Here is a 6,409-nt window from a genome sequence, read left to right as displayed (position 1 = left end):
AAAGTCAGAAGGTACTATTGGCCCCAGGGCATCTTTATTTTATCAAATTTGGCCCTCGTTGCAAAAAAGTTTTGACACCCCCGGTCTGAGCTTCACACACTCAGAAATGCAGGATGTAACTTCCTGTTTGGCAGCTGGTATAGCTTGCACAATAAAGTCAGATGTAGAGACGGTGGCTGCACTGTGAGAGCACGGGATGTTCGTGACGTGATGGAATCCCCTCAGGAAAGATGAAGAGATCTTACAGGGACAACCTTTCCTTTACGAGTCAGGGAAAACCCTGTGTGAAGTCAGCCAGTGCATTCATCTTCCCAGTCTTCCTCTTCTGCTTTCTTGTACTTCCTGCTGTAGCTTAATCACAAGTTCTGTGTGCAGCGTTGTGTGTTTGGCAGGTTGGTGTCTGCCTCTCACCCACTCACTGCGTCTCCAAAGGAGATTAGACACTGAGGATCCTTCTAAACTTTCTAAATACTCTCCAGCAATTCCCCGAGATTGGGGAGCACTCATGAATACAATGATATAATGAATGTAGCTTTGGGTGGAGGCATGCTTGAATGGGTGATGAGTCATGATTCCCTACTGTTTTTGATGAACATAGAATATACTTTGTTGCAGGTGCTCGTTATTAAAGCTGTCAAATGGAGGTTAACCAGACAGGTTTTGAACGATAGATGATTGAATTTTGGTTTATGATGAAGAGGAGGTGGATGGAGGATATAAAAATCCATGTGTTTTCTTGTACTGTCACAGCTGCATGGACTTGGTTAGTTAATGCTTACTGCCCTCTCTTTTTCTTGGCTCCTTTTCTTCTTTTCACACTCCCTATCGCAGCTCTACAATTAAAAAAAATCCTTTAACTCACAGCCCCAGAGCTTTTGCATAAAGTCTTTGTTCTGCTGCAGTGGTGGGTGGAACACATCTTAAATTATATTTCATATTAATTATTCCTTCTCCTTGTCTTAATCAGCGTGGGAGAATAAAGGTGTTAAGATTTGGCAGACTTGTCTTTTGGTAAAGTATTGTTAAAATATATACTTAGATGTATATTCAGGTCATACAGCAGTGAATACGGACATTGATAAATGTATTTGAAGAACCTTGTGATTTTTTTAAATGTCAAAATGCACAGCATTTATTGCAATATTCATATTCATAGTTTTGACAAAAATAAATATGTTTTAAGCCTTTAAAAGTGTTCATACTGTCACAATAAAGTAAAAACTCAACATCTCGACTTGCCAGCGTTTTCAAATTAATAATTTCTTTACAACCAGACGTCACACAGCCGCTCACACGGCATGAGCTGAAATGTTAATGACACATCACTGAATAGCTGCTACCACATTTGAAGAACATTTCACCCTGTTCCGCTCAATGCAACAATACATTGTGGCGGTATTATAACATTAAAATCACTTAAAACCTTCTTACAATGTGTCTAAACTGCATCACAGGCTCCATCACACAGCACAGAATACCAAGAAAATGACATAATGGGAAGTTTTCCTCTGTTGTGTTTAGATTAAGTCAGCGAGCTTAGGCTAAAAGGCACTTTAGAACTCACAGGTACAACATCATTTCAATTAAACCATCAGTGTGGCGCATACAACAAGTCTGTACTATCAAAATACTCATCTATTTTATATTATCCCTCCAACATATATACTACTTTATCCAGCCAAAGAATCATCAATCACTTAAATCATTGTTTTTTTTTACACCATGTACGTATGTAATGTACAACTAGACTTGAGGTAATACATTAGCCTGATTTGTCCAAACCTTTAACAACATTAGAGACTGTTAATACCATAGATTTAGATGTTGTCTTTTGTGTTATTCCACATATACGACCAGCTAATCCATTTTGGAGCGGTAACTGGCTGCTGCTTTAGTTTGGAGGTGAAGCTACACTCCTGTTTGTGTTTTTAATGACACAATTGACAAAATTAGTCAGCATAATGTTTCTTTCCATGTTACACAGGCCATTTGACACATTTACCAAAATGCTATGAAATAAGCTCAATAGAAACGGTCACTCGACGGTATTACCTTTGTATTGAAATGCTAAATGCCAATACAATCTACACACAACCTACAAAAGTGGTCAGTCTATTATTCTTTAAAGGATATTCTATATTTCTTACAATTAATTTATCAAATGGATTATTATTTCCTTTTTTCTCAAAAGTTTTATACTGATTATTCCTCCAAAAACTATTTCACATATCTGTGAACCACACAGTGACATGTTCCTTCATTACGTTGGCAGTTTGTTTTCCGTTGAACTTATATATGCAGTCCTGCTGCTGTAAAGATGTGCGAGTGTACCAAATGTGTTACAGAAGGTATTACACTGTAAAAACACGTTTCTGTTTAGGAACAGTTGCAAACAAATTGCTGTCATTACTTTCTTAAGAAAATGGATTGGCCTTTTTTAAATTTGTGACCTATTTTAAAAGACTTAAATCCTCAGTCCGGAATGCATGATTTTGGGAAAGTTCTCTTGTCTGTTTTAGTCTTTTCATGGAATTTGCATTGCCAGCCTTGTCCTTCAACAATAATTAACGTTAACAGTTCACTCTGATGTTACACCGTCATGCACAGGTCAATCTACTGCTGGATGTTTTTGGTTGTGTTAGAGTTGTCGCCGCTCCTCGCTGCGTGTTCTCCGTCCTTAGGGAGGACGAGTTGAGTGGACTTCTCTTGAGGACTTTGTTGGCCAGAAGGTTGCAGGTCTTCCTGTACTGGTGACGGAGAAGCGAGTAGACAAACGGGTCGCTTGCTGCCTTGCTGTAGGCCAAACACTTGGACAGCACTCCCCAGTGAGGGCTTATGGGCCCTGGGGAGAAGAGCTCTACAATTCTACCTCAAATAAAGACAAAAGGAGAAGAAAAAAGGTCACATGCCATCCAGAAGCAAGACGTAAGATCAGTGTTAGTAGAGTGGAAGACATTCAAAGTAAATGGCCCTCCCCCGGTGCTGTGATATTGACAACATGTCATAATTTCAATCCACTGAAATGTCACCACTGTGTTGGGGAATGTGAACTGATGGGTGGCAGTTTTGCAGCTTCTGGTTAAAATAATGTGCCTGACACTTTTTTTGTGCTGAATGAAAGACAAAGTGAAAACCAACAGGAACATTGTTTTGTCGTCAATCTGTCTTCTTAATTGCCGCGAGTTCCTTCAGAAGAACATGTCTCACCACTACATAGCTCCAAATATGCTTCTTTTCTATTTCCATACCACAATATTAACAGCTTCTGACAGGTTGCCATCCCTAATACTTGGGTGTCATACTAATGAGAGCCAGTGATACCATCACTGACTCATTGGCTCTCTCCCTCTGTCTCTCTCTCTCTCATCGCCCCAGCTGTGGAAACTCGGTAACAAGGATGAGAAATGAGTGTAGAACCAGTGATCCATGACATTATGAAAAGGAAGCAGTTAAAAACATTACCAGATAACAAGAGAGAATTGAAAATAATTATCACCATCTGTATTCAAAAGATAAGGCAAATAGAAATCCATTAGCAGCATTAAAGTAAGGCAAAGAAAGTCCTGGGAGAGTCGGACTTATGAGGCTGAACGGGGAAGATTATTCAAATTAATTTCATTGCCATGCATTGGCAAACGCTGTAGTTCAATCTCCTTTACGTTGTATGTTAAACATTTCTTTCTAATACGGTGGGAGGATGATACTGTACATGGTGTAAAATATCTCACACATGCATTCTCACAAGGACAACAACAAAATTACAATAATACAATCGCATACATCTCTGCTCACCTTGTAATGATATGTGGGGTGAAGCACACCACAAATGTGCCGATGAAAGTACTGATCTTTTTGGTGGCCCTCTGTCGCCTCCGCTTCTGCTCATCCAAGCATTTCTGCCGCACGCTGCCAAAGCAAAGGGACCATTATCTTCCCAGGAGGCATGATCAGAGGCATTGCAGCCACAATGAAGCAGTCCACAGAGAAAGCATGTGGGATGGACAAGAAGAAAGCAGTGAACTGTGCCCTGTTATCTCTGAGCATTACATTGGATTCCGTGCATATACCAATTTTGTGAAATAGAGAGCCATTTAAAGTTTAAATCAGGATTGGATATAGCAAATGATAGATACGGACAAAAAACTATGAAGGCTTTTCTGACCTTAATGAGATATGATAATGTAAACACTGACTGCAGGCTTGACAGAGTTCAGTCATCCTCATAGACCTTTATATTCATGTGTATAGTGACATAAAGGGAAAGAGATGCCCCAGAAGGATTTGTGTATGTTGTGTAGTTTAAAATAGTGTAGTAATGCAAATAATTACTGTAACCAACCTTTTAAAATATATATATACATATATAAATATATTATGTATGAATATATATATATATATATATATATATATATATGTATTTTTAAAAAGATAACTACAAAATATATTGGAATGGAAGAATGTGTAACAGCATCCAATGTGACATTTCCAAATTGCTGAATTTGCTGAACTAACCCATCACCATCCTTTTGGTATTCTATATCTGTAGGTTAGTCAATGTATGTCTTAAACTCAGAGTATGCCTAAACATTCTTTGGAGCATGTTCTTAATTTGTTCCCATGCACGGGATCAAAAAGCTCATTCTGAAATGTTATACATAGTGGAATAAATGAAAGGGAACAGATATAAATCAATTCAGTGACATATACATACAACAAAAGGACAAGTGGAGTAGACTGCATGCATCTCTGTGATTATTTACCTGGGGTGAATATCCACAAGCAGCATCAACGTCTGCATGGTGATCACGTCGATGCGTTTACAGTGAAACCTTGCAACTTTCAGCACTTTCCAGTACGTCACACACATCACGATTAGCGTGAGGAGGAAAGTGAGGGAGTGCAAAGCCACCGTGAATATGATGAACTGCGTACCGGCTCCCTTCGCCCTGGCATTGCAGAGAGTGCACGATGCGTAAAGGTGATGGTAGCCGACCCAGGAGCGGCAGGTGGCCACTGTTGAGAAGCAAAGTGAGTGGATCCACGTGTATGCCAGCGCTACTACTGCGTCCCGGTGTCGTATTCTCGAGTGGTAGCTCAGTGGGAACACCACTGCCACCCATCTGTCGATGCTGAGAGCTGCCATGGTCAGCATGGAGTTAGTGGTGAGAAAAGTGTCGAGGAAACCCACGAATTGGCAGAAGCCGCTGCCTCCGGGGTAGCCCGTGGTGATGAGCCCGACCAGAGTTAGTGGCATGTTTGTCACGCTTAGCAACAGGTTGCAAAAAGTCAAGTTGAGAATAAAGAGACCGGGTACCTGTTTGCGGATCTCCGGGTTGTACAGAAAGCAGATCAGCACCACAACGTTGGACAGCAGCGACAGGAAAATAACCAACACAACCCAAACGGAAGCAACTATGTCCGCTGCGTCCATCGTGCTTCCCCTGAAATATCCAGACTTTTAATGAGTGCATCCACCGTCCTGGTGCGAACTGTCATCGTGAGCTGCTGCCAGACCATATATGAGTCCAATACAGTGGCATGCTTAGCCTACCTCCCAATGTTTCCAAATGTCAATAAACGAAGCGGTCCCTCAGCCGTCCACGATCAAGTCGCAGGGAAGTCATAGAGAAATAATGCTCACCTGATCATAATGAGAATATTTGGAAGGCATTTTCGTGGGAATCGGGTCACAGCAGGAGGCTTTTTTTCCCGACATGCAATGCGGTAATTTATGAGCCCCCTTCTTGTCCCTGGTCTCGCAGCTCAGGGTTTCCTGTTGCGCAATTGCGCATTGACACGCTGCTCCGAAAGGGACATGAAAGTACTTCAAGTTTTCGGGCTCTGTAGCTTTATATTGTCTTCTCTGTCAGAGTCTAAAGGACGCGTCGGTGCACCCCCAAAATAGCTTTTTTTAGAGCAAAAAATAGAAGCATGTGAACGTACAACGCGTGGTTGGTGGTGAGGCTGATGTCACACGCGTCATGTTGAACACAGCAGTTTTTAGTAATGAGATGATTCGTGCATATACCCATGGACGGATTAAGAAACCACGGGCCCCTGGGCCTGGACGTGTCAAGGCCCCCCCCCCCACACCCGCAAAAAAAAAAAAACATAACGCAAATTATATGACCATGACATGAATGACTTAAGCCTAGCATATAACGGCTATGGCGCATCGTGTCATATCATCATATCAATACAAAGTTAATAACAGCTACTTCACGCAGAGGCTCTGGTTTAGGGGCCCCCTGAGCTCATGGGCCCCTGGTGCCGGTAGGCTCGTTCGGTAATCCATCCCTCAGTAGGACTATTGGGGCCTTGTTACTGACATGAATGACTTAAGCCCAGCATATAACGGCTACGGCGCATCGTGTCATATCATCATATTCATATCAATACAATGTTAATC

General features: G+C 41.4%; 1 pseudogene; it reads right to left on the bottom strand.

The window, feature by feature from the left end:
• Window positions 1–1,121: 1,121 nt before the first annotated feature.
• LOC130207247 (G-protein coupled receptor 26-like) lies at window positions 1,122–5,468 on the bottom strand (annotated as a pseudogene).
• Window positions 5,469–6,409: the final 941 nt, after the last annotated feature.

Source organism: Pseudoliparis swirei, chromosome 17 (assembly GCF_029220125.1).
Source record: "Pseudoliparis swirei isolate HS2019 ecotype Mariana Trench chromosome 17, NWPU_hadal_v1, whole genome shotgun sequence".
Classification (NCBI taxonomy): domain Eukaryota; kingdom Metazoa; phylum Chordata; class Actinopteri; order Perciformes; family Liparidae; genus Pseudoliparis; species Pseudoliparis swirei.
The sequence above is the reverse complement of the archived record's forward strand: the minus strand, read 5'-3'. Positions and strand labels throughout refer to the sequence as shown.